The 27,914-nt window shown below is 40.7% G+C and overlaps 1 protein-coding gene and 1 long non-coding RNA gene across 3 annotated transcripts in view; one reads left to right on the top strand and one right to left on the bottom strand.

The window, feature by feature from the left end:
• Window positions 1-105: 105 nt before the first annotated feature.
• LOC310832733 lies at window positions 106-6,887 on the bottom strand. The gene is made up of 3 exons (XR_014558382.1): window positions 6,782-6,887; window positions 5,094-5,278; window positions 106-2,904 (listed from the first exon to the last, which is right to left on the bottom strand). It is a non-coding gene; the product is annotated as an uncharacterized lncRNA (long non-coding RNA).
• Window positions 6,848-27,914, top strand: part of PAFAH1B1 (platelet activating factor acetylhydrolase 1b regulatory subunit 1) — a 50,792-nt gene continuing 29,725 nt past the window's right edge. The window contains exon 1 of one of the 2 annotated variants that reach the window (XM_083714712.1): window positions 6,848-7,464. The gene's annotated coding sequence lies outside the window, so the exon portion shown is untranslated. The remainder of the gene's footprint in view (window positions 7,465-27,914) is intronic. The other variant, XM_083714711.1, reaches the window with a different exon arrangement.

Here is a 27,914-nt window from a genome sequence, read left to right as displayed (position 1 = left end):
TTTGAGAGAGCAGTACCAGCCGTTTGAAGAACTATATCAGACAATCTCTCTTTTCCTTACACATCGGCAAGATGTACTGTATAGGAAGAGGAGATAGGATATGTGTGCAAGAGTGTGAGAGGTGAACCATAGGCTTGGATGAGTCTCTCTGCCGCTACAGCTATTCGCCCAGCTACAGCCAGGACCAAGCCAACAACCACACAGCAATGGCAAGAAGGGATGATCAACCAGTGCTAGTCAACTGTGTGTGTGTAGATGGGTGGGTGGAAGAGTTTCAGTTCAGTCTTTTATTTTCTCCCACCCCAACCACTCTGATATAGGTTTTGGTATGAACATATGTATTTCCTATTCCCTAGAAGTGGGGTGAGGCAAAGTTAGAAGAAGCTGGGGCTTTGAGTATCTCTCTCTCTCTGCTACGAGGTTACCTGAAGCAGGAGAGACTATAACACTTTGAGAGCTGAAAGGGCTGATATGCAAAAACCTAAATCTGGAGGGGGAAAGAAAGGTACTGTCACTGCTCCAAGATGGGTGGGTTAGATAGGAGCCATTTTCTAGGAGGAAATGACTATGCATGCCATAGGAAGAGCCCAGCTGGATCAGGCCAGGAGCCCATCTAGTTTGACATCCCCATTTTTACAGTGGCAAACTAGATGCTTTTGGGAAGCCTGTAAGCAGGACCTGAGCACAATGGCAGCCTCCCCTCTTGTGGCTTCCAGCAATTGGCATTCGGGGGCAGACTGCCTCCAACAGTGGAAACATAGTCATGTCTTCTTTTCAGCCGGAACTCAATTATGGCACCATTCTAAGAGAACGAGGGAGGTGCTCATGGTGAGTTCCAGCATGTCTTTTTCTAGAAAAATAGCGCTGCCCACAGTATATAAATAAGATCCTTAGCATTGGAAGACAAAGGTAGTATTAATTCCGTCATGTTGAGATGACCTACAAATGACCTACAAAGAGCTTACTGGCTTTGGCTTTTGCCACCACAGAGTAAGTTTTATTTGATATATGTAGGTGACAGAGATAATGGCATCGGCAGGCATGCCCACTGACTCATTAAATTAAATGGTAAGATATTTCTAGGAGTTAATTTCCTTCAATAAATACACGGACAGCTAGTTATGACAATATTTGTGCCGCCAGATTTATGCCTGATTGACAGAGCATTAATCTCCCATACCAGGTCCATGCAAGCGATTCTGCATGTCATTTCATTAAAAACAACTGATTATATTGCAGGGAGGGATAATTATCACTGCTGCTCTGTACGCAATTGCTGGCAGGGTAGTACTGAAAAGCAATGGTCTTTGGGGGGCTGCATGAGTTGGGGGTGGCTGAAAGGGGATTGCCATTCCTTGTTATCCATAATTTTAGCTGAGAAAGGATTCTTCTGTACAGAGTGATGGTTATCCAGTGAGCTTCATAGCTGACCAGGGAATTTAATCTGGGTCGCCATGGTGTAAGTCCAGCATCTACTATAGTGCACTTGGTCTCAAATTAAAACAGGCTAATAAATGAAAACAGCAAGCGACTCAAAGCAGCAGCACCAAATTCCATAAAAGTCTTAAATTAGCCTAACATATTAGATTCAACTGATAGTAGCTTAATAAAGGAGCCTTCACTTGGCATCTAAAAGTCAATGACGTATGAGCCAGGCAATATGCCCAGGGAAGGTATTCCATAATCAAGGTGTCACAGCTACTGAGCAAAGCCTCTCCCTAGTAGCCAGCTACCCTCAAAATGAAAACTGCATTTTGAAATACAGCCTTTTATGCATTTCCCTCCAAACCAGCTCTGATCCTAATTGAGAAAAAGAATGACCTAGCTGCCTTTAAGCCAGTAGTGTATAAATAGCCATTCCCATCAGGCCCAATTGGAATCGACATGCTGGCCGGAGCTGGTGGGAGTTGTAGTGCAATCCAAACACCTGGAGGGCAACAAGTTGAGAAAGGCAGGTGTAAAATGTCAAGCAGCCCTCATATTCTCTCATCCTGTGCATGATCTGGGACTGCCTGCTCTTCAGGTCTGGTAGGACCACAGAGCACCTGCCGCTTACCATTGAATGGTCACAATTTCAGGATCAGGGCTTTACAGTGCATGTGCTGTCCAAGTTCTGGTCCGGAATACTTACCATGCTTGTGTATTTCTGCTGCAGATAGACTAGTCTGTAACTCCTTTTCCTGTTTTATTTTTAGCTAAGGAAGTGATTTATGGAACATAGCCACAACTCAAAGCTTCTACTTTGGGAAATACAATGGCTTGTACCCAGCATTAGTCAAAGTAAACCCACTTAAATTAATGGAAGTGAATCAAGCCAACTTGAATAAAATATTGGGGGGGGGCAAGTAAGCCCTACCCTGCATAACTGATCACATGACGTGGTACATTAACCCCATTTGAATGGCAATGTGCATCACCTTTGGAGAGCCTGTCCCCCTAAAATATTTGACCCTTGGAAACCTAGGATTTGGCTGCTGTGGAAGTGAAGGAGTGCTAGGGACTGACCTTCTGTACTTTGAGTTTCTTACCTGCTTGAATGCAGAATCAGGGCCCCATATCAGGGAACTGTTGGGAGTTAGGTGCAGATGTGGGGAAGGACCTGGAAAATGCATCTGATCCTTTTATAAAAGGAGTTCTGGAGGCAGGGAGAGGGGCAGGATCCGAGGATGTCCCTAACAAGTCAGAGACAGATGGAGAGAAAACTCCTGGATTAGTAACCTTGGGCACTCAGTGAGTGGCAGTCCTTATACGAAGAAAGGAGCAAACCTGAGTCCCTAAAGGGACTAAGTGTAGACAGGGAAGCAGACCTCATGTAGTGTATCCCTTTACCTCAGCGTTTGGTGACCTGGAAGCATGGATAGCTTCTGGAAAGGAATGGCAAGATTGTTTTCGCCTTCTTCATACCTGTCCCAGAAGAAAAGCCAAGTCATGGTTGTTTCAGAAAGTAAGGACTGCACTTACTGTTTGTAAGAGAGTTTTTAAGTTGGGATCACTGGCATGGACAGAAGCAGTGCTTTTTTTCCTAAAAAAATGTTTAGGGGTGCTCTCATTTTCCTACTCTTATTGAAATACTGCCCTTCAAAGAGGCCAAACTTAGATTCTGCGTCCCCCCCAGAAAAAAAGCACTGGACATGCAGTAATACCTAATAAAAGCTGCTGAGGTTGGTATTGAGAAAGGGAAGCATGATGAGCCCCTGTCCTAGAGTGGACAAGACTGGCTGAGCTCCATTAATTTCACTGAATCTACTCTGAGTAGAACTTAGATAAACAGTGTACATGCTGCAGCTTCAACCTCTCTTTCCTCTGTGTTTTGCCACGGTCTCCAATTAATATAATGGGCACATCTTATTTAACAATAGACTCAAGTAATAATGAAGGCAGATTGGATATTGCTAATGGGGAAAACAATTGTTCCATTCTGTGAGTGAGACTAAATTCAGATCTACGCTATGTGCCCTAAGCATTTCAACCAAACAACAGTTGCTAAATTATTAGAATGCTATGGTATATTTGTATGCTTAAGAAATAAACATGTAATATAAATTTCTGGTGCCTCACCGAAGCTTAGATGATATTGTGAGACCTCAGCCCACTGAAATTCTCTCAGAAATTCTTTTTATTTTATTTGAAGAAAAAAACTCCCATAGATGATCACAGAGAAGCCTCTTTGATGCTATACACACATATCTGCATGCCCAATCTTCAAAGGCTTTCTTTTTTAACAGAGCCATGGTTTAATACTTTTTAAAAGTTTTGTTCCTATTTCATACATCATTTGATCTTGTCTTCAATCACGCGAAGTGAGCTTTAAAATATAGTTTGCAGTCTTTCATTCCTTTTACTAGTCTTCCCTACTGAAAAAGCTCATAAAGACTAACGGCCCTTCTAGGCAAGACTGCATATGTTGGTTCTTTTTCATTATTAGCATGCTTCTGTCACATTCAAGACAGCAGGGAGACCTGATTTGTTACTTAAGAGCCATTAATAGATTACTACATCATAATTGAGTAGAAGCCATTTGTCTCCAGAAGTCAGGTGTTTAGCCAATTGCAATCAAGCAGGCTGGATGCACATCTGCTTTAACACTGGTCTTACCTGTTGTCTAATCTACTGTATATTTTGGAAACAGTTTGTCTGTCTGTCCATCTGTGCTCTATAGGTTTGGCCACCTCTTTTGAGATATTGCTGCCAAATTTGACACGAATGTTCCCGAGGTAGGGGCTGCAGTCTTGGTTGACGTTTGAATGCCAAGTGGCATTTTGAATCAAGATGGCAGACTAAATTATGACTAAAACCCACAAATTACACTGTCCATCTAAAAATCTCACAGGGGTTGTGTTATTTGAATTCCTAAGGCAGCGCTGGACTGCTAGTGGAAGCTTGAAGGATACTAAAGTTTAACAAGAGCACTTTCCACAACTTTCACCATTTCTGACCATAGACCATTGTAGCTGGGGTGGATGGGAGGAGGATTCCAACAATATCTGGAGAGCTGTAGGTTAGCTGCCCCTGTTGTAGAGGGTGAAGCACCATTTACAACTCCTTACATAACATGTCTGCATTATATATTTAAGTCAATTCAGGTTTCGTTCAGACTAATTCACCCACGCACCTCCATCTAAGCCAGATGGATTATACCTCTATAACAGGATGAGGTGTATCTACTTGCTATTTTGCGGCATCACAAAAGTACCAGGAACTCTTGAGAGGAAACCTTAATCCCAATCTGTGTTAAAGTGGATGCTGGAAGGTATTATTTTCATTCCCGCCATGTATTTGTCACATTCAACACTGCTTCCATTCTGCTGCAGTTCAACTTCCACCAAAAACTAAACTAGAAACTATACAAAATTTTGAAAAACAGTTTTTCATTTCTATTAATAAAACAATAATGAACAAAGCAAAATTCTTTCCTGAGTCACAGCATTATGTGTCATGCTTGGTTGCTGTTGTGTTGTTGTTGTTGTTGTTTTTTGCTATTATGTTATGTATTTTGTTCTTTTATGTTGCAAACCGCCCTCAGATCTTCAGCTGAAGGGTAGTACATAAATTTAATAAATAATAATAATAATAATAATAATAATCCATCTCACCAAAATCATGACAACTGCGAATAATGTGTCGGCTTGGTCTGCTGTCCGGGTGCTAACTTGATGGAGAAGCACAAGTCCCTCCACTTCTCTCTCTTCTGGTTCTTCCTCTTCAAAACAAATTTGGCTCCAACTATATTTCAGATAGAGGACTCCTTTAATAGCTGTCCATCAAACAGAGGAGAGTTCTGCAAATGAAGACATAGAATTGAATCATAGAATTGTACAGTTGGAAGGGACCCCAAGGGTCTTCTAGTCCTGCCCACAACTGTCCCTGGGGGGCTTGATCCACCAATCTTCTAGTTAACCATAAGCAGCATTGACCCACATGCCCACCCTACCTCCTATGCAGTTTAGAGTCCATGAGACCCGCTTCCATAGGGTAGCCAGGGTGGTTTTGACCATACACAATTTTTGGCTTTACATGCTCTCCTTGGAATGTAACCCCAGTGTAAATTGAGTCGCCTGTATGTAACTTTAAAAACGGCAACCTTTGTGTACTTGTTTTCCTCTTCCCTCCCTATTCCCTTTTCCTCCAATGTGGTGTCTATTAGACTGTAAGCCTGTGCACAGGTTAATCTGTGTACTGTCCCTAGGAAAATTAAAGTGCTTTGTAAATGATAATTTACAGTAACAGTATTTTCCCAGTATACCCCTGCCTCCATTTCCTTGTGAGTTTAATTTTAGATTACTAGCTTTTCAGACAGCGAACTGTAGTCTTATACTTTGCAACCCCTTTGGAATGAAAGTTCAGAATGAAACTAATAATTGGCCAAACTTTTAACTCTTATTTTGGGATTTTTAAATTTTATTTTCTTCTTTGAATTGTATTGTTTGGGGCCATTTTGATGGCTGAAAGGTTGTATTAGAGAACAAAACACCTATGCTGGTATTTCCACCTACATGGTGCTGTTAGCGCAACTAAGACTGACACTATTGTTATTCCAAAGCTTTTTTTGAGGGTGTGAGAGAAGCGCTATGAATGCTTTTTATAAAAAAGGAACATTGAAGTAAAAATAAATGAATAAGGCCGCCACCGTATTTTTTTACTTGGCAATAAGACCTATGGAACTCAGGAGGTTGTACATAGAGATTTAGCTTGTACCAACATAACGATGTAAGAGGTGTTGAGAACAAATTTTAGTGGAACTAGACTGCAAGAGAATTTCCACCTGTTCTGTAAGAAAAACGTGCAAGAGGACATTAGTAATGTCATTAATAATATTACATTTATATTGCTGCCCATCACTGTATATTTCATGGGTGGTTTACAAAAAAAGCTAAAAGATAATGAAAATGAACCGCCAGTCATTTAAGAAACATAAGACATGATTGTTCATAAAATAAATCATTGGCTAAGAAATTTTTCTCCGCTGCTTGTCTGTGAAGGATTACTGATTGCTGCGGGTGGGTTGTTGTTGTTTTAAAAGGGGGTCTTTAATTTTAAAAATATTGTTGACAGCACGACTTGTGAGCCGTTTTTGAATTTTAAAATGATGTTGTTGTTGGTGCTGCGGTTCGTCCGCCGCCTTGAGCTCGTCAGAAAACGCGACGATCACAAGGACGATTGTTTGAAATTAAGACCAATAGAAGTATTTTAATAATCATAACCATAATCATATTGTTGATGAGTGTGATAAGAGAGTAACAATGGTGAGTGTAAACAGGAGAGGGTTGAGGAGAAAACCGACCGACCGCCACACAGGCAGAAGCCGCCAGGCGGGCTGAGGTAAACTGGCCGCGGTGCATGTCGGGAACAGAGTCCGGGCGGGTGTTGCTGCTGCTGTGGCGGCGGCGGCGGCTACCCTCGTCGTCGTCGCCGCCCACCCCGCGCCGCCGCCTTCTCCTCGGCCGCGCTGCACGCCGGGAGTCGGCGCGCGTCGGCCTCCCCGCAAGATGGTCTCCGGGCTGCTATCCCCTCCCCTCTCCGCACATGCGCAGTTCTTAAAGCGGGCCGAGCCTGCTCCCTCCTCCGCTGCTGCTCCCTCCCTCCTTCCTTCCTGGCGGCCGGGGCGCCACTGACAAGACCGGGGCGGGAAAAGGGCGGTCGACGCCGCTGCTGCTGCCGACGACGACGACGAAGGAAGACGACGACGACGAGCGCGACGACCATTACCGCCGAAGAAGGAACACCGCTGCGACCCCTCCGCCTGCCCCTCCTCAGCCAGCCTCCTCCCACAAGCTTCCTCCATCTTCTTTCTCCACAAGCCGGCAAAAGGGGAGGGGGCCGAGAGAGCCCTTCTTCGGCGAGGCCGGCTGTGTGCCTCCCCCGGGCCCAAGGAAGCGACCAGCAATTTCCCCCCTCACAGTACGCGCTCGCCTCGCGTGCGGAACCGGCGCCGGTGAACTGGTGGGAGCGGCCTCGGAGGCTCGGGTAAGGCCGGCCGGCTTCTGGGTCCAGCGGGAGAAGGGAGGGTGTCACACCTATAAGGCGCGACACGGGCTTGTACTGTGGCGCTTTGCTTTATTTATTTATGTATATTCGGCGCGGGGTGAACGGGCGGTAGGCCCCGGCTTGGGGCTGCTCGTGTTGCTGCTGTTGCCGCCGCCGCCGCCTCCTCCTCCTCTCCCTCCCTCCTTCCTTCCTCGCTTCTTTCCAGCTCGCTCTCAAAATGGCCGCCGCGCCCGTTGATATTGAGACGGGGGTGGGGGGGGGAAGGGAGGAGAGAAGGAGAAAGGGAGGGATGAATAAGGCTTCCCTCTCTTTCTCCGACTCGCATCCTTACCGTCGTCATCGCGTGTTTGTGTTTTGCCCCCTTCACGCCCCAACCTTCATTCGTACGTCTCTCTGAAATGCACGCTGCCCATTCTTCTCCTCTGTCGGATACCCCCCTCTCTTCTCCCCTTCTTTCCTTAGGTGACTAGGCAAGAAAAACGCGTATGGCGTGCTTTCCTTTGCTCCCGCTCATCCGCCCTCCACACACAAACGTTGTTCTTCCTCCTGGCCTTTAGCCACCCCTGTACTATGATTACCTCTGCCTCTTTCCCCGCATCCAGCATCTCTCCTGAACATCTCTCCATGCACCCACACCCCGCACCCACCTCCTGCCAAACGGCATGACCCTGTTTATTCTTTTCCCGGTCCCCCCCATAGTAGTTGGGTGGGTAGTTTGGTTCCCCCCTCATTACACCCCCCCTTTTGATATATTACCCTTTCTCAGTCTCTAGCGGAATCAAGGTTATTTTTCCTCTTTCATCCTACTTTCCTTTTTAACGGGAGTGGGGCACGTGTGACCCTCTCTAGTGGGGCTGCGCCTTGTTTCTCTTCCACACCCATCTTATAGGTGACACTTGTCTTCTAATAGGAAGCAAAAGGGTTTCTTTTCCTTCTTACCCCTCTTTCCTGTTAGAGAGGGTGTACAAATGAGTATATAGTTGCCCTTTGACTTCCAATTTTGTTTATCTATGGAGGTCTGTGGCCCCTCACCTTGGCTGAGAAACTAGCTTCCCTTTAATGTTACATTTTCCATTAAAGGATATAGATTTTCCATTGGTGGGAGGGGGGAGGCTCCTAATACTGCTGTTTTACTATTATCTGAATTCTCAGCATCCCTCTCCAGCTGGATGTGATCTTTTCCAGTTTTTCAGTTCCTCAATTCTGCCGTAGCATCTCCGCCCCATAATCCTGCGTTACTGCATTTCTCCCCTCCCCTCTGTACACACCTCTTCATCTCCTTTCTCTATCTGGAGGAGTCTGATCACACCCTTTGCTCTCTGGTTTTCCCCCATTCTTAAGCCATCTTTTAAAGCATAATTTGTTGGTACCCACTACCTCCTACTACCACAGCATCTCTCTACATCCTCTGTTCCTAGCTCTATCATCTCCCCTTCTTGCATCTGCTTTGTCACTCTGAAACCTCATCATGCTGCCTTGCTTGAAGGCCCTTCGTGCTCTAGTCTAGACCAGCCTTTGCACCCATCTTACTTTTGCTTCTGACATTCAGAATCCTGCTTTTCTTCAGCTTTAGTCCTCTACTCCCAGCTCTGTTATATCTGTAGTATTTCTTTACTAGCCTCTTATTCTTGAATCTCCCTTCTTGCAACCTCCGGTCCATTTTTCAGTTCCATATTTCTGTAAGCTTTGTCTCACAGCCCACAACTCTGGTCTCCTACCACACTCTTCTTTCATTATCTTTTCTTCATATTTACTGCCACTCCACTGCTTGACCACCTGCATTCCATAATGATGATCTCTTCTGGCGACTTCCCGATAAATGGGGTGGAGGAGGTTGTAGTGATAGTGACCCCAATAAAGGCCTGGAAGTAGAGAGGAAGTCAGATTGAAAGGAAATATATCATAGATCTCTCCCCCCCCCCACATGCTCCTTGCATTTCTTTATTCCTTTCTTGTTGACAAAAATGGGAGGAGAATTACTGTTTGTTGGCAAGTTGGCCTGCTTCTCTGTGTTGTTTGTTTTAAACAAGATGAGTGTTGGGGTACTGGCTCATTAAAATAAATGATCTGTGGTACACAACATAAAAGAGATGTCTGGCAGCTCTAATCTGGTGGAAAAGGGCCTTTTGACAGACCACCAATCTCCCTGCAGTGACTGAGTAAGAGAAAAATCATTGCTAGGAGGTGGCTCAGACCTTCAGAACAAGCTGCAGCAAAAATGGGAGGAGGATGTGATGAACACTTATGGAGATAAGATTCCACATGTTGGGGGTTAGCACCTCATTGCTGGTAGAACCTCATTGCTGGCAGCTTAGAGAAGAAATTGCCCTTTTGAAAGATGGGGAGGAGGAGTGATGCTAGAGATGCCAGCAAGGAATCTCATTCCATTAAGGTGCTTGTTTGTTCTGTATTGTTCAGAATACAGCTCTTATTGTAACAATTTAGCTTTGTGATTCTCTCTTCCCTTTTACCTTACTTCTGTGAAGAAGTTAAGGTGGGTCACACACTTATACAAGATGTTTTTGGAGTGGTGATGTGGGTGGGGGAAAGAGAAATTATGCACTCAGCCTCTGAGACTAGTCACATCCCATCTTATTTGGTTTAGTAGCATTGGCTGGGGAGAAAAATGTTCCGATACTACTGCAGTATGGCTTGATTGATGCAGGTCAAATATTTTTGGAGTGAGTTTCCTAGCCATGAGTGTTGGAAGCTATACTAACAGTTTTCACTGTGCCTCTCCCTCTGTCCACCCAAAGGGGGTGGGGGTGGGGAGAATAGTGATGTATTTAGGTGCATTAACCTGTTTGCATATTCAATTCCCCCCTGGAATTCTTTTACATCTTGCTACTGTGCATATCACATTTGTGGACTGCACTATCGGGTGTGGAGGAGGGGGTGGAATGGTCCGAATTCTCAGATTTATAATTAAACAATTGTGCACCATTGAATTGCTTGGCGGTGTGGGACAGGATTTTTCAGTGTAGCTGAATTATTATTATTATTATTATTATTCAGAGTGGTTTAGAATATCCCTGAATCAGATTTTTTTGAACAAAGAGAACACTTTTAACAAAAGCCTCTGCCACAGATACATTAGTTTGTCAGTAATGTTTTGTGTGTTCTTGTTTGGTTGGATTGTGTTTATGGAGGGCGAGTACAGCGAGCACAGCCATTGAGGAGAAAACTGGGTGGAGTAAGGCAGAAGCTGTGAAATGGCTAGATTACCCTTTTCATAGCATTCACACCGCCCATTTTCTGCTTGTGTTTTTACTGGATTGGAAGGTATAGTAATTGCAGTAACAATGAAGTCTGTTCTTTAGGGAGGAGTCTAGTGGCATAGAAATCAAGTGAATGTAGTAGTCTTTATTTATCACCCCCCCCCCTTCCGTAGATCTTGATTTGTCTAGCAGTAAAGTAGCCAGTCAATGTTGGAAAGCAAGGGTTTTTGTTGTTGTTTGATTATCTTTCTGATTGACACAGATTTTCACTTTTTTACTTCATTTGGGATATGATATATTTACACAAATAGTACATATCAAATTTCTACATTAGTGAATGGTGACTTCATTTGTTCTTACATTTTGTGGTGGTTTTCTGTAGCAGAGTGTTACCTTTACACTCTGTCTTGTCTTTCCTCCTCTCCACAAGTAAGATCAAATTGAGCACTGTTATCCTTTGACACATTTTTAAAGAGTACAGAAAAAATGTAGGACAAAAGGATATGGAAAACACTCTGATGGAATGGTAAACATGATGCTCCATCTTTCTTTACACTTACCTAATGAAGGATGGCAGTGTTCTCATTGATATTCAATCTTTGTCATGCCAAATCCAATTCTTAACAAGGGTGAATATACATAGATTGTATCGGACAAAGCACAATTTGATTCTTATCAATATGGGTGTGGATTAAACTGTACCATATATAGTATAATTTTTTAGCATTTCTTTTATGAGTAGCTGCTGTTTCCTGCATCTCTTCAAACCAAATAGTTTGGTTGTTTGCTAGAGTGTCTATTGTATAAGGGGACACAAACTCTAAATTGACTAAAACCATTGACCTTGAGATTTGGGTTGACCCTGAATACTCACACTTAACGCAGGAAGAAAATGCATATATGCAAAGAAAAAAATGGGAGTTAATAGGATTATATGTTCTGTTCTGTCTCCTCCTCCCACTTTCAAGGCTTATTTATATATAGATATATAGTTATATAGATAGTCTTTTTAGCTTATTATATGCTTATATGATTTGCTTGTTGATTATATAATCTTCCTTTTGGCCTTGCTGAAGTGCAACCTAAAACGGAACACGTTTTAAATGTTTTGTAAAGTTTGTGGCAAGATTTAATATACTTGCTTTTGGGTTAGAATGTCACACATTGCCTTTGAATATAATCCAGAAATTAAAAGGGTCTCAATTATTATATATAGTGATACTCAGTGTTGAGGTGCTTTTATTTTGTGAATAGGTTAAAGTTGTCATTAGGAAAATCTGTTTTTGGTGTTTTTGGTGTTGTTGTTGTTTACTTGCAAACGGTACTACTATAAGACTTCTAAGGATGCCTACTGTTCTAGCCTGTGGTATTTACATTTCAGGTGGCAAAAAGGTTTGACCCTTTCTATATTTTTCAGTGCCTGTTTACGGGTGGACAATTCACGTCTGACACATGGTGAATACAGAACAAAGATTGTAGCTGTCATATTAGCATAAAATTTAACATTATGTTGTGAATGTTGGGGTGAACATCTGGATCCTGGTGTGTGTGTGCTTATCATGTCTCTTAAAAGTATGGGAAACCTTCCCTAGTAAAAGGATGCATTGTCATGTTCTCAGCCTCTGTAAAAATCTTTCTGGTTTATGATGTTGTACTCTGCAATTTCCATTCTTTCCCTTTTAAATTGTACCTTAAATTGTTTTGTAATATAGCTATATTATGCTATGCATAATCTTGTCAGTGCTGTAAGCTGAGTCATGGAATCAGCTGTGCAAATGGAATCATATCTGGGCAGAGGTCTCCCTGTTCATTAGTGCATTTAGAATTGCAATCTAAGAGTTCATAAAGTGAATTTATGGCTTCTTGGAGAATAGAGCCCAGATCCAAGTCCAGTCAGATTCTTAACTTTTTTGTATTGCTGTACTTAATTTTTTCTTGATTCCTGTTCATCCAAATCTTCATTTGGGACAGTTACTGTCTTAACTACGTTCTTAGCTTCTGTACCATGTCTTAGGCATGATATGGTACAGATGCCACTCAAGTCATCAGTCAGTAGAACTTATAAATATGCATCAGAGTGGATTTAGAACGTCACTTTTACTAAATACTATAAAAAAACTCCTTTGGATGATCTGTTGATTGTTCAGTGTGGTGTAATAAATAGTGTTGGACTATGAATGGGAAATTCCAGGTTCAGATGCCTTCTCAGCTTTGAAGTTTATAAGCTAACCTTAGACTGAGAGAGAATCACTGGTGCAATGTACATCACAAGGCAGTTGTGAGAATAGAAGGGAGCAGGGACATTATACTCTCTGAGCTTACTGGAAGAAGCTGGGATAACTTTTCAGAATATAAAATTTAAGAAATCATGAACAACTGAAATATAGGCAAGATTACAAGTATGTAAACAAGGATAAATTCAGGAGTAGGACTAACAGGTTGTATCAAACTTAAGTTCTACTCAGAGTAAACCTGTTGGAATTAATGGACCTAAGTTAGCTATGTCAATTAATTTCAGTGAGTCTGCTTTGAGTATGACTTAATGTTGGATACCCAATATTACCCATACCCGTTGTATATTATTATCAAACTGTGCGGCATAATGGGAAGTCAAAGATAGCAATAATATAGTGAATAGGATACACACAGCCTGTCAAGGTAACCTTGTATGCTACCAGTCATAATTGGAACTCTGCTTCTGTCAACTGTAAAACAAGGGAAAGGATGCTTAGCTACTCTTGAGTACCACAAACTTGCCTTAGCACTACTTTTAATGGAAGATTAATAGTGTCTTTATTTGGACATAGGACTGAGACTATAAATTAGAGTTCTGGTTTTGGAAATTGTGGGTTCAATTGCAATAATCTGGGCTGGGCAGTCATTGTTAATGTATGGTGTTTGCTAATTAAGGTGGGGTTTCAGATGGAACATTGTTTGGCTTATACGTCACCTAATCTAGTCTACCATGCACTTTAAGAGGAAAATTAAAGGACTGCTAGGAGTTTGACAGACTTGACTGCTGCTGCTACTCATCGACAGTGTACTCTCTTCAATACAAATGCACAGCTAGGAATCAAATGTCTTCATTCAAGGCTACCCCATTAGAAGAGAAACATCTATGTCTGTTAAAAATTGACATGCATCAGGATGATTTAAATCATTATTGTAAATCAAGTTTCCCATTTCTGATTTTTCTTTTTGAACAGCATGCCTGCAAACTAGTTGGTATAACAATTACCACATATTGGCTGGCAACTAAATGAGTCATTATAGGATTACAATTTAAAACATTTGGCCTTGCAGCCCATATGTCTTTTGCACTGCAAAACTATACCTGCTTATCTAGAATTCGGCTTTGTCTGACTCTACATATATACGAGGATACTAAGCAAGATCACTTGCTTGAAGGCTCAGGATGCAGTCAAAGTGAGATTTACAGCTCAGTCTCAGAAGTAAGTGTTCAGAACTTTCCTGAAAAGGAACTGGTGGTAGTTACTCAAAAAGTATTTATCTATGAGATGGAAGTGTCAGTGCTCTTTAGCTGTTGTAAACACTCATAATTTGAGAACAGAATACATGGCAGAGTTGAGATACTTGGATGGCGCAAAATAGGAGTACAAGAAAATTAATGTGTGTTCCATCCTGATGAGACACGTGATGGCATCTCCTGAGATGTGACACCTTTGACACCCTAGTCCCTAGGTCCCATAGAAAGCACACAACAACTGAAATATGATGTATAACTTCTAATGTTTCTTATAATGCTTCAGTTCAAAAGTTTGATATGTCTGTATATGACTTTATTATGGAACATTTAAATTGCTGTTTGGCATGTCATGACTCAGTTTTATGGTAAATGTAGACTTTAACCAGGTTTCCTTTTTAAACATTGGCTAAAGAGAGAAGAAAATCCCTACTGGATCAGGCCAAAGGCCCATCTAGTTCAGCACCCTGTTTTCACAGTGGCCCACTAGATACCCAAAGGAGGCCCACAAGCAGGACTTGAATGTAGCAGTACTCTTTCCATTGATTCCAAGCCACTGGTATTCACTGCCTCCAACTCTGGAGGTAGAATACACCATTGTGGGTAGTAGTCATTGTGGGTAGTAGCATAATTGTAGATTTAGTATAATTGAAATTTATAAAGTTCAATCCAAAATACATTTAGTTCTCCCCTCTTGTAAGAACTTAAAAAAAATCATACAAATAGTTTAATTACTTCTGTCAGTGACAGCTTCCCAAATAAATTGATCTGTCAGCTTAACAGATACACAATATATTTTTAGCCATTCTGTTCTAAGTTTTCTTACAGTCAACATTAGGAAGTTCATACAGTGTCAGTTTGTGTACTGTCAACTTCATTCCAAACACTATTTTAAAATTTCATCCATCCAAATTCCTGCAGTGCTTTTAGGTGGTTTAGTTATGCTTACAGTGTTAAGAAGGTTGGTATGTTTGATAAATAAAAATTTGCAGTCTTAAGAGGTTGCTCTTGTAAAGTAGTGTCTGATAACGCATTAGGAGGACAATTTTAAATGTGCCTTTTAAGTTGAGGTATTAAATGAAGCAATTGTTCTGACAATTCTGAAACATTGTGTGCGCTCAGCTTAACCAGCAATGAGTTGTTTAAGCTTAATGTGTCCAATAAGTTTTTGGATGGATCTTCTTGAACAAAAAAGGTTTTCTCTGAGGGAGCCACTTACTGGTGCTCCAAGCATCTATGAAGCTATTGTTTCTGAGATGTCAAATTTCTCTTCCCATTCTTTTTTTGACACATCATGGAAATGTTAACCTTACTGTTTTAGATGATTTTAGCATTCTCTTCAGCATAATTTTCATAATGCTTTTCATAATTTTTGCTTCTGAAGTATTTCTTTAAAGTGTATCTTTGTTAGAGATTGGACACAGAAAATCAGAGCTCAGCTAGTGCTGAAATGGCACTTGAAGGGGTATCTACATTGTGGATTTAAAGCAGATTAACAATTGGGGCTGTTTGAGAGCAGTGGTTGTTTAGGGGCTAAAGGGTTGGGTTTAGGTGTGGGGAATGGGTTCAGGTTTGAATTCTGCTTTGCAGCTCACTGAGTGGGTTTAGGAAAGCTAGTCAACAGTGTTTGAAGCTTAATGATAATTTAATGACATGTCTGAACTGACAAGGCATCAGCTGGCAAACCACAACTTTAAACAAATGGTTTGAAGGGGACTTGCAGACTGTGGTTTGGTGTGATGCTTGAATCAATAAACTATAGTTTAAAACAATGCTCTGCCTCTGGAGGCTACTTCCTTGTAGTGAATTTGCAAAGCAAAGAAGATAAAAAGCAATGCAGGCAAGCTGCTGTAAGCCACGTTTGTATGTCTGGTTAGCATAACAACCATCACTACAATATTGTTTAAATTCAGCCATTGTCTATTTGCTTTATCTACCAACAATGCAGTCCTAAGGCATACAGCTCAAAGCTTCTTGGAGGAAGGACAATATAGAGATGTAACTAGTAAATGAAGATGAGAACAGCTAAAGTGACCATAGGATTGTATCCAGTGCTAATCCTATTCAGAGTAGACCCATTGAAAATAATGGCTGACTAATTTGGGTCTGTTAATTTAAATGTGTTTACTGTGTGTCTACTCTTAAGAAAATGTAGTTGGATACAACCCAAGCATTTTTTTCTTTGGAACATCTCTATGCCTGGATCAGAAGATGTTCATAGATTGTATTGTCCATTGGTACTAATCAGACTTTATCAGGAGATATTTCTGATGAGAACACTCTATTTTGTAATTAGTGATTAATTGATGCAATCAAAAAATTTCCTACTTTAATTACTATTGTCTTACAGTATTTGTCCTTTCTCTTTAATGCATATGTTTTAATCCATTTCCTTTTGGAAATGACAATAGTTAATGTCAGGTAACAAAAATAATGATTGATTTAAGATGGAAGATACATCTTTTTGTTTATACTGTTTCAGTATGAGCTACTTTATGTAATCCTGCAGCTGGTCAGAGGTGGACTATGTTTACAGAGTTTTGTAGTTGTAGTATGGTTGTCTTGCTGAAAGACTTACCTCCTCCAAGCAGAACATTCTGCCCATGAGTGGCTTTCTCTTATCCCACTCAGTCACTGCATGTAATCCAGATAAGTAATCCATGGAGAACTGATGTGTACTGCACTGAGTTGCTAAGTGGCTTAAAATGTGATGATGTTTTTCTCCTTGACCATGAAAAATGAGAACTCGTAACACCATGATGGTGTGTTCTCTTTGCAGCATGTTATGATTTGGATGAGATGGGCTAACTACATAGGAATGCGTATAAGGGAGAGTATTGCCTCTTTGTAAGTCCTATCATCCAATTCTGTTGCATTCTGTTTCATTGACTTTTAGACCTTGTCGCTGTTTATTGTTGTAACCAAGGGAAATCAAAGATATGGTCACCAATTTCTGTGCCAGATGCTTGGCTGGCCATTAGTGGCACAAGCTTTCTCTACATAACTGCCCTCCAACCCCATATGATTTATGGTATCTGATGTTGACGTTAAAAAACTAATCAGATACGAATCTGTTCCAGTAACTGAAGAGCCCATATAAATTGTAGGGAAGTGTGGTGATTAAGTGTGCCACTTTATTAATTACAATACAGCCTTCAACATGCCTCTTTCCACAATTTTTTGCTGGACCAAAGCTTCAGTTTTCCAGAGCTTGGATCAAGCAATATAAACATTCCTTTTAATTATTAATAACTAATGAGGGCTGTTCTTAAGCACTATGTATATACTTGGATCAAATTATCAACTTCTTCAATTTCTCTAATAATAAATAAATCGGACGTACCCTTTTCAAAATGGTTTTATTGTTTTGTCTTTCAAAGGTATATGGACAGCTGCAGTACTGGTGTAATGAGGCAAGTCAGAGAAGATGTGACTAATAAAGTAGCAGTAGAATTGTGAACAGGTAGTGCAGAACTTGGGTCATTAGGCATTCTCTCTTATCTTTCCTATAATAGGAAATGAAATATTGAAAAATCAGTTTTCTCTGAATAAACTTAAGAGTTTGAATCTTTCCATGTTACAAATTGCCTTCCATCTTCGAGTGACTTAATTTTTCTTACAGTGAACTGTAGTGCACATGCAAATTGCACTGAGGAATTTTAAATACCTTCCTTTTAATCTAATGGATATCTGCCTTGTTAATTACTTGCACTGTAATTCTTAAAGTGTATTAAAATATCAGGTGATTATCATTCAAGGAACTGTGCCACACACACACACACACACACTTTTTATATTTGAATTTCAATTGGAAAACCTTTTTCTTTTTATCTAGCTTAATTTCTATAGGTGGACTTGAATTTTTAAATTGATAAGAATAATGTGTGGAAAGTGATCCCATGAGATGGTTGATTATTTTCTGTTACCCTGTTCTAATTCTGAAAATCTTTAACTCATTTCTTAAACTGTGCAAAATCTGCACATGAATTTTAAGTTCATTTCTTGTATAGCAGTGAGTGATAGTGGGATACTACATTAATTTTTAGTAGTACAGTGGTACCTCGGGTTACATATGCTTCAGGTTACAGACTCCGCTAACCCAGAAATAGTGCTTCAGGTTAAGAACTTTGCTTCAGGATGAGAACAGAAATCGTGCTCCGGCGGCGCGGCAGCAGCAGAAGGTCCCATTAGCTAAAGTGGTGCTTCAGGTTAAGAACAGTTTCAGGTTAAGTATGGACCTCCGGAACGAATTAAGTACTTAACCCGAGGTACCACTGTACATCTCTGTATGTTACTCGTGAAAAATGACTGCTGTTTGGTGGCATAACTGAAAACATAATATTCTGCCTCTTGCACTTGTAGTATCTCTCTGCATAATGCCTGTGCCATGAAGACAGAAAATAAGATTTAAAAATGTACACAGGAAGCTGCGTTTAAAGAACCGATCCTAGTTAGGAACTTTGGAAGGAGACTGAGAACAAAGCACATGGGAAGAAAAAATGGCCAGATCAAAAGCATTTCAGCCATCTTGACACTTGAGTACCCAGTCAGGCCTTCCTTACAACAGACTGAGCAGTATTGACTTTATCCCAATAAGTTGCTTTTTGAGCAAAACATTCAAGCAGGCTATAGAATTACTACCAGGTGCTCTTTATAGCTTTTCCATTGTGCTTGAAACTTTAGTAGAGTGGGCTAGAGATTTACTTTTTAAAGGATTTGGTCTGGGACCAGTACAGCAATATACCCCTTTCATCAACCCTGCCAACTACTCTGATGGATCTTGAATAATAGAATCTGAGTTGGAAGGGACACTCAGGATCATCTAGTCCAACCCTTGGCAATGCCAGAATAGGCAGCTGTCCTTTACAAGGATAAAACCTGCAACCTTGGCGTTATCAGCACCACGTGCTAACCAACTGAGTTATCTAGCTGCCAAGACAGAGGTTCCCAAACTGGTCTGTGGACCACCAGTGGTCTGCGATCTTCATTCAGGTTCTCCACAGTGTGCCTGTGGATTTCCAGTTGAAGCTGGGAGACAGCAAATCCATCCTATTAAGTATTCATATGGATATTTAATTGTACTGAATTGCTTTTTGAATTTCTTCTATTGCATTTTACTATACTACAATTTGAATTCTATGGAATGCAATAAAATACAATATCTAATAATAAACAAACAAACAAACAAATAAATAAATAAAAAACACAGTTAAAAATCATACAGACTCTAGCACAGTTCATTACAATTGCTAAAAAGGGCAAAATAAATAATTAGCATGTGGTTTGTGGAGAAAAGAAGTTTGTAAAACACTGCTCTCAGTGGTGCTTTCAGGGCAGGACTTTAAGACAAAAGTTCGGGGCCCTATTCAACAGAATAAGAAAGAGGGACCCCCAAGCACCTAAACAATCTAGTATTAGGTCGAAAGCTTAACAAACTGGCAGTAAAGGCCATCTCACCCCCCAAGGTAAATATTAATCCCTATAGTCCTCTCTGAAGTGAGTTTTATAAACATACTTTTTATGTGTTATGAGCAGGCAAGGCAGATAAAATGTTCCTTCTACACTTGGACATTTGTTTTCAACTTTCCCGTTGTTTTATGGTAGTTGTCAGCAATCAAACCTTTGACCGCTTTGTTGGCACTCTTTGCTGTACTTTTATCTATATGATAAAGATTAAGTTAGCCGTGTATTAATATCAAAAGTGAAAGATGAAACAGCTATAACTGAAATGAAGATAGCCAGAAGTAGGTGGATGTGTTCTTGTGAATGTTTTTCTTTTTCTCTTTCTAAAAGAGATGTACAAGAGTAAGAAACAGCAGCACAAAGGTTGGATGAACACTTTTCTTACTGAACTCCTTAACATAGAATTGTTCTGGTATATATAAGTAAGCTGGACAGGTTTAAGAGACATCATGTAGCTTAAAAAAGCACTAAGAAATACATGGTTGGATTTAAAAAATGTTTCCGTTTTAGACACCTCAGAAAAGCACTCGCCACAATAAACATTAATTGGGGAGGACCAGGTGAATTTCCAAGTGGCTCTCCATGGCTGGTGCTGTAGGGGTTGAATGGAGAGCAAGTAAAACCAAAGGCGATACAAATCAGTCTTTTTATTGGAGAATATTTATGACACACATATGCACAGCCCAGTATTATGAGCTTGAATAAAACCTGCGTAAGACAAAACAAGCTTATTTAAAAAACGTAACAAGAGCCTGTTGGATCAGGCCAATGTCCCTTCTAGTCCAGCATCCTGTTCTCACAGTGGCCAACCAATTTCCTATGGGACGTCTGCAAGCAGGACCTGAGCGCAATAGTACTCTGCCCACCTAAATGTCATCTGGTGTTAGCGTTCTTTGTGTTGGGGTTTTTTTATATGTAGAAAAACAGTGTGTGTGCATGAGCGCTGTTAAGTAGATGGGAGCAGTAATGTGCAGAGGCTTTATATATAGATTGCCCACGCATGTGGGGAAATGGGTTGTGTGTCTTTGATTTTGTTGCTGGAATAGACACTTAAATGGATCTGTTTGTGTATATTCAAGGCTCAAATTGGTTGTGCTCAAAAAACACAAAAGGCAGCTTGACTCATGCTGATGTTCGGTAAATGCTGTTAGACTACACTGCTTTCTTTTAAACAGTTTACTCTTGAATTTATCCTGGCATGGGCACCTGAATATTGGTTGCTTCAAATCTTGACCTTTTGACCCCTACTCTAGCCTACCACTTAAAATACCACGTCTGCTCTTGCAACAGAATGTATATATTTCTGCTGGCGAGAGTTCAGCTGATGAAAGATGTCACTGGTAACATAAACTGCTTTACACACCTCATGAAACCATGAAAGTTCTTTATATGATTTTAGAGCTGGTATGAGCAGGGATGTTGAGCCTTTAACAACTGTTGGTTAAGACCTTTTAAACATGGAAAAACAGTTGGGGGCCCTTCACCCCATCTCCAAAAAAGGATACAAATTTGTCAACTGTTTTTTGTTTAGCCAAGCCTATCCAGATATGCCAGTGTGCATTTTCTTATGTAATTTTAGCCTCTATTTTTAAAGCTTGATTTTTTTTTTTAAGAAACTTGTTTTAACATTGATGTTTATTAGGTATCCCAATGTATTTATTTTTTATAAACCGCTTAGAGGCTTTATTTACAATTAAGTAGCAAACAAATAATGTTGCTAAAATTATGTCACAAAGCATATGTAAGTGTGTGCCATCTCTTGCTAACATAGCAGAGGATGCAGTCAACATACAGTGCACTGCACCCTTAAAAATCCTCTTGACACCAACTTGGCTGTATTATGATGAAAATATTTATAGGATACATTAGCTGTGTTTGGATCTTCTTATGGAAGGTGGTATGAAAATTGGTAATAACATCCTAGCTATTCCAACAGGAATACAACATTTCCCAGGAAAAATTGTAAGGTGGGCACTTACTGGCCAAGCCAAGGTTTCATTGAGTAGGTTTTTAGAAATTTTATTTGATCTTGCTGTTTTCGTATTTATATTTTAGCTTGGATGTGTTGTAACTACTCCAGGCCTTTGGGACAGCGTAGAATAAAAACCTAAAACAATCTTGGGTATGAATGCTTTTTGACATTTTGATTTTTTTTTTGATTGGTTGCATTTATATTACATTTCTCCCATAGGGGCAAGTGGCTGATACAGATTTTTTTTTCTAGTTGAAAATCTAACATCTAATTATTTTCCTCAGCTTCCTGTTGTATGTGATACTCAGGTCACAAATTAAGGCTTAGCTCTGTTCATCGATTGTTTCGGGAAGTTTTTAATGTCTGTTCTAATCCTGAAGCATATGTAACCCGAGGTACCACTGTATTAGTGCTGAGAAGCATTGCATTCTTGCATGGAAGCAGCTTTGGTGTCTGGATTTTTGGTGATGAATGCTTAAAAGATTTCTAACTTTCCCACACAGTAACTTTGTAAGAATGTGAGTATTTGTTTTAGTATGTAGTGGTTATTATGTTGACAACCATGAATCTAGTCCTGCATAAAAGTTTTCAAAAATTAAGTCACAAAAGGCGTACTAGCCTGCTTGCTTGTCCTTTAAGACACACAGGCAGTCAGTAGCATTCTTATCTTGTTTAGAGCTACCATGGTTTAGCACTATTATGATAAGGTATAGTCATCCTAGGCTATTGGGCTCCTTCTGTGCAGCACTTTCTTTCCAAACCAACCAACTGCAGTTAGCTATGTTTAGTCTCAAAACAAGCCAATTTCAAATCACGGGGTATGAAGCTGGCTTTCTGAAAGTAACCCTAGTTAATGTTGACCACAGTTCCTGGTTTAGATGAAATTACAAGCTACCCTGAACTAAAAGCAGAAGCAAAAATTTCTGCTCCTGCAGTGCTGCTCATGAAAATTGAAGGGGAGCATGTGTACCTGGGAGGAGGCCAATTTTTCCCCCTGTGGCATTAAGCCCCTGGTTTAGCTTTGCGTTCGAATGTGGTTACTGTGGCAGGTAGTTCTATGGAAGTGGCAACTCTGGTGAAGCTGCACTGTCCATAAGAGTTCTATCTAACCCTAGTTTGGTTGAACTTAAAAGGCAATCTACCTACTGAATGGTGCACTTGTTGTATGTGGATAGCCATCCATGTGGAGTAAATGCACTTTAACCAGATCAAAAGGTCAAGGTTCTTAGTCTCTCTTGGTATTAGCATATAAATAGCAGCTAATGCACCATGGTAATTCTATTTAGACACAACTGTGTGTTTCTATAATTATTAGGAAGTTCATTTGCTTTAAAGGGGAACGTTCATGTTAGAACCATCTTTGCTTCAATGTGATTTGATTCCATATAGGTTGTACATCTCCCACAGTAAGCTCTGTGTGAAGAAATTAAACAGCTATCAAATTCAGGTGATGAAACGCCAATAAACAATGAGTATTTTTAAACAAGTAAATTTTGTAGTTTAGAAGCACAGTGTGATGTCACAGGAAAAAACCTGATCTCTCCCTACTTCCCCACTCTGCCTAATTATTTGGAGCGAATTCCGTGCACTTTGCTGTATGGGACCAGTGGTGACCAGGGAAGTAGTAAAATACAATAGATTCTAGTTGTCATGCATTAGGGTTGCCATACGTCTGGGATTTTGGGGGCCAGCACCCCTATCTATTTTTGCATTTTGGATTAAATGTCCAGGTTTGGGTTTTTGATTTTTTATTATGTTTTTGGTTTTTTTGTGGGGCACATTCATGCCCAGAAGGCACTGTGTCCCGGAACATGAAGTGGGGTGGCCTGGAGTAGCCTTCCCAGGCCCTGTGCTGGTCCCGGTGGTTGCCAGGCCTTGCGCAGCTTTCCTGGGGCAGCTCAGCCTCCCATCATGAGCAGGAGGCCAAAGACAGCAAAGGTAAGAGAGGGGAAGGAAGAGGGAGCAAGCAGGCCAGCGAGGAAGGGGTCAGAGGCAGTGAGGGGGTGAGCGAGGAAGATGCAGGATGGTAGGTGGGTGTGTCCCCTGATGGTGGGGTATGTGTGGTTTTTGATCCTTGGAATATGGCAGCCCTATCACACATGGCATGCTGCTGTATTGTCCAACATTATTTTCCCCTCTGCCTCTGTTCATTTGATGAAAATAGCACTCTTGGGAACATAGGAAGCTGTCTTACACTATTTCAGACCTTTGGTCCTTCTAGTTCATTACTGTCTACACTAACTGGCAGTGGGTCTTCAGGGTGTTTCTGACCAGCAGTCTACCAGCCCTTTTGGGAGATACTGGGAATTCAACCTTGGATGTTCTGTGTGCAGAGCATGTGCTCTACCATGGATCTGCAGCCCTTTGTGCATTATATTCTATCATTGTTATTTTGAAAATCAAAACCTAAGCTGGGAAAAAAGCTAATGTCAGGTATCAAAATCAAACTCTTATTTCTACTTGAAACGAAATTTCTTCAAAATCAAAGCTACTTGTATTGGATTTCTAGGTGCCTGCATTGCTAGGCTAGAAAAAAATGATTCTACCTTCCATTTAAAAAATTTGATACAGGCCTTTTGGATATGGAAATAATTTTCAGCTCTCATTTTAGTTAAGTAGCTATCTGTTAAGAAAAGACTCAGTCTATGAACTCTCAGGCTATGAACAGTGATGTTTTGTACTCTGTATACAATCAGATAATCCTAAAAGTAGCAGGATAATTATTTGTAATTTCTGAGAATTTATTTGATATATGTAGAAAGCTGATCTCTGTTCTGAGTGTGCTTTAGCCTTGCAGCAAGAAATGGATCCTGATGGTAACATTGGAGTGGACCTAGGCAGAGAGGCAGTGGCTCCCTTCTCAGTGGCTTCCCAGTGAGGAGTATGAATGGATAACAATGTGGGCCACAGCTGAGAGGAAACAAAAACGATCTGATTTGTATTATTGTCTCTTCCTTTATAAAGGGTAGCAAACTTCCTTTCACCTAGGAGAGCCATTTTTTGTTGCGCTTTGTACGTACTTGTGCAGCTATCCTGAGGAACGATCCTATTTGAAGAGACAAGGAAACATGCATGCACATAAGTGCCATTTAACTCACCATTGTTTTTTTAACTCAACTCGTGTTGTTTTCCCCCCAACCACTTTACTTAGAGGCAGAAGAGGATATTCATTTAGGTATACAGTTGTAGGGCGATTACAACTTGATTTTGATGGATCCTCTATCTTAACCATGGTGGTAATGAAATATGGAAGGTTGTGGCAGGTCTTTGAGTGCAAGGTTCTTTGCTTGGGCCTCTGACAGAAATGAGTTAAAACAGCTGATTTTGGGGGGTCCTCCCTGGCTAGCCCAAATCTAGCATGGGTAGGCTTCTGTGACTTACAATAACCTCTCCAGCTCTATGTTTAGAATGAAGGTTGAAATAGATTTGCTTCAAGGTTAAGAAGCACCTTGCAAAAAGATTAAAGAATATCACTGGATGGTGGTCTTACTCTGCTTGGCATGGAGTGCAGAATATCTGCTAGGATCAAAAAAGCTGCTTAAGCTCATAAAATTGATTTGCATCTTTTTAAAACGGCTGACTCTTTATTTTGAAAGCCTCCTTAATTTCAAATGCAGTTTATTATTCAGCAAGAGTGGCTGTTGTTCAAGACAGTGTATATTCCTTTCGAGTCAAGTAATATTGGGTTCAGTTTGAGACTGTTAGTATCCCAACAAAATATTGATTTGCTGCCATTAGAATTCCAACCTCCAGCTTATAAGCATTCTTCTAGTCCTCCTCCTTATGTAGAAAAATGAGAAATTTAGAATGATCAGATGGAATTCAGTAGGAGTCATGCATTAATTATTCTTAAGTGTAGACTGGTTTAATGTGCATAAATTATTGCAGACGTTCTTTCTGCTTCTGTTTCAGAATTATGATGCAGACTTCCAGACTTGCTTGTTTGTGCTTTTGGGGAAATACTTACTAGTCACAGCATTTATATCCCTTTCTTGAGAAAGAATGGCTTAAGAGTAAGTAATAAAAACAACACAGTCCCTACCTTCAGGCTTAGAATCTGAAAAGATGTGACACAAAAGAATAAAGTGATGGAGAGGGAAGAGAAAAATGACATCAGGCTCCTGATAAAAGTTCTTACAATGACCAGCTTGAAGGTAAACGAGCTGCTTATAGTCAAAAACAAATTAGGTCTTAATGAGTCACACCATCTTGGAAGTGACTGTAATGCAGGCAGAAGTTGTTGACTTTACAACCACCTTCCCTGACAGATGTTGCCTGGGGCTGATAGGAGTTGCAGTCTAAAACATCTGAAGGGCACTGTGTTGGGAAAGGCTGCCTTACAGGGTGGGGCCTGTTCAGCCTAGCTGCATAGGCCAGAACTTATTCCTCCCACTGCTGCAGGTAGGTTCTCAGGGGCCCAGTTGATACCATCATCCTCACAGCAGATAGTTGCCGTTCTTATAGGCAGTTGGTTCCAAAATCCTGGGGAGGGACCACCTGACCTGGCCCAGGTAATGAAAGCAGTGAGTGGATATGGTAGATCCTTTTGCCGGTTCTTTTAAAACAGGGAGGCTACAAATGGTATCTGGTAGGAGTTTGTTTTTAATGCACTTTGACCTCTTTTCCTGGATCTAATTTATTTCGATTGCCTTTGTAGCTTTGGTTGCTACTAGTGACTTGTGGCATGCAGAACTTCTTGTCAGAGTACATACATAACAACCAGGCAGTGCTTCTGGCACTGTGCAGGATGACGACACTGCTGTTTACACAGCGGCAACACCTGCAGTACTTGGATTCCTTCTAAGATCATAGAGGCAGCTCTTTGTCGGAATGGCACATCTGTCCTCGCTGACAACTGCAGCAGCGGAATGATGCCAGTTGAGAGAAGAGGCGCTGTGTGTGTGTCTGTGAGGCCACAACAACAAATAATATTCTGTCTGACTGATTCCTAAAATGATAGCAAATTGTTATCATAGGTGAAAGAGTCCATCCCATCCTCCCATGCAAGCTCTGCTGAGAATCTTTATATGTTTATGACTTCTCATATTTGGGGAATAAAAGAAGAGTCTCCAAAGTAGTGCTAATGAGAACTCTAATGAAGTTAGCATCTGTAAAAGAATGCTAAAATTCTTGAGGAGCTGAATTGCTTTCCGTGTGCAAAATTCCAGGAAAAATCTCAAGTGTTTCATGTTTACCAACTCTAGTTTGACACCCAAGTTTTATGAAAAACTATGTAGATACAGTAAGTGTGCAACTTACTGGCATTTAACTTGTGCGCATTCAGCTTCATGTGCTTGGTAATTTAAAAGGGGGGGGGGCAGATGCCTGCGGAAAAAAAATGGCAATCCCACATGCCATTGAACCCAATGTGTTTTGACTACGGTATATGTAATTTTGGCTTTAGGCGAGATCCTGGAATGTAAGCCCCGTGTAAGTTGTGGGCTTACTTCACAAGCTGACTATATGCTTAAAACAGGACACATGAAGTATCTCAAGCTCATATTGAGCAGCTCTTCCTTCCTCATTGATCATTTTAAAAATAGCATTTAGGCAGAGCTTTAGGTGGGTCAGTATTATCCTAATGCATATGGGGTAAGTAAGGCCATCTAGTGAGCTCATGGCAAAGTTAACACTTGGTGTAGATACTTAAAGTTGTGTTTTCTTTTTAAAAAATCATTTTGTTGTGCTGTTGCTTGAATATTACTATGCATTAAACCAATGTTTTTTTCTGGGGGTACACTGGGGTATGCATACCACTAAACATTTTGTCAATCTAAGTTTGGCCTCATTGAGGGGCAGGGCAGTATTTCAAAATGAGTAGGAAAAAGAGAGTATCCCTAAACATTACTTCTTCTTTTTTTTTTTTTTTTAGCAAAAAAGCACTGCATTAAACTCTTCTCCCCAAAATGCTACCTTGATACCACCAAGGAAAGTTGGTATGGACTAGTTTCATTGAGGTATCTAGTAAACCTGTGTCTGAGTTGTACCACTTCAGTATGGTGTTTTAAACTCTTTGCTGCACTTTATCACCTGAAAATAATTAATGATCACAAATCTCCCTTTAAAAGTTTCATTGATAGTTGTTTTTGTAGGACTGGCCTTGGAGAGGTTCTATGGATTGAGTATGTGGCAGTTTGGGCAAGGTAACCCTGCCATTCTGGTGTCATCAAGGCTTCAGATTTCATAAGAGAGACAGTGACAGCATACAAAAATAGTGGAAAAATAAATGCCTTTTAATAGAATCATAGAATCATAAAGTTGAAAGGAACCACAAGGGTAATCTAGTCCAACC

This window comes from Podarcis gaigeae, assembly GCF_964106915.1.
Source record: "Podarcis gaigeae genome assembly, chromosome: 15".
NCBI lineage: Eukaryota > Metazoa > Chordata > Lepidosauria > Squamata > Lacertidae > Podarcis > Podarcis gaigeae.
Note: the sequence above shows the minus strand (reverse complement) of the source record. Positions and strands in the feature narration are given on the sequence as shown.